The sequence below is a fragment of the Camelina sativa genome, unplaced genomic scaffold, assembly GCF_000633955.1.
Source record: "Camelina sativa cultivar DH55 unplaced genomic scaffold, Cs unpScaffold01204, whole genome shotgun sequence".
In the NCBI taxonomy this organism is placed as follows: Eukaryota; Viridiplantae; Streptophyta; class Magnoliopsida; order Brassicales; family Brassicaceae; genus Camelina; species Camelina sativa.
Genome location: NW_010922326.1, coordinates 1 through 1,362, shown reverse-complemented (window position 1 = coordinate 1,362; position 1,362 = coordinate 1).

The window sequence follows — 1,362 nt, the reverse complement described above, 5'->3', positions numbered from 1 at the left end:
ACAACTTCACACAAAACAAGTTATACAACCCAATCGCTTAGATAAGCTCATGGTCACGCACTCACCTTATCAAACTGATTATAACAACGAATACAACCAGTTGAGACTCTCCTAACGTCTGAAACAGCCCAGCAATTCCCTACAACAAGCTACACAACCAAAAACGACTTATAGCAAAACTGGACAGAAACATCAGAAAAAAATAGTCTCAAAGACGAAACCCTAAAATAAAAACCAACCGCTAACTATTAAATCCCTCCGGTGAACAGCTAGCCCTAGACGTTACGAAGCTTCCCACAAAATCTCGTGCCAATCATGAACTAGACGAGACCACAATCTCAGTTACAATCCTCGATGGTTCTAACTCACGTCTGAGAAAACGTGTCTCACGAAACTGCCAATAACTCATCGAGTTTAAATCCAAATCTACTTCTGTAAAAAGGCGAATGACGATGAAAGACTTGGGAATAAACCTACCAAATTTCATTACCTTTGAGAATGATTTGATATGTCGAAACTGTTTCCTCCCAAACCCTAACCATTCTGCTCCTTTTTACTTTAAACACCAAAATCAAGTTTGGTCTCCCTTCTCTTCTTCTCACAGGTGAATGAACACTTCTTCTCTTTTTTTCTTTCAGTCATTGACGACAATAAGAGGAGGGAGGCGTCCTCTTATTAAAAATAGAGGGTTTTTGGTTTAATTATAAATAACCTTGATTTAATTAGATTAAACCAAGATTTATTTAAATCAGAATTAATTAAACCATCATTTGATTTAATTAATAAATCGACCAGCTTAGTAAACCAACTGCAAATTAAACCGACTTCACTCCAATTCTCGATATAAACTTCCATATTTCATATTTTTCGGGACACGGGCGTTACAAGTCAATTGGTGACAGCTTATCCTGTGGGAAGGTTGTTAAAGAGTGGGGACCAGAGTTCGAGGAACGTCTGGCGCACCAATAACCTACTGTGGATTTGGATGAATAGCTTCATTTGCCCAGTGAGGAGTTAGGATCGATGCCCTGCAGGGCCAGCTTAGGGTCCGTTGGGGCGGCTAGCAGTGAGGCTAGTGGGGTCCACGGGACAGGTTGTTACAATATTTTATCTATATTATAATTTTATAATATACTAAAATTCTACAAAATTTCATTCAAAATTAAGAATATAAAATCTTTTGAGTAAAATTTGTAAGAATCAAAATACTATAAGTGGTGTGGAATAATTGTATTGTAAAAAAAAAAACATATCTATTTTGCAATTTTTACTAGATCAAGAGATAAATATATAGAAAAAAGGGAATTTTCCATCTACACCCACTTTCTCCTAAAGTATTGACACTTACACCCACTTTCTACT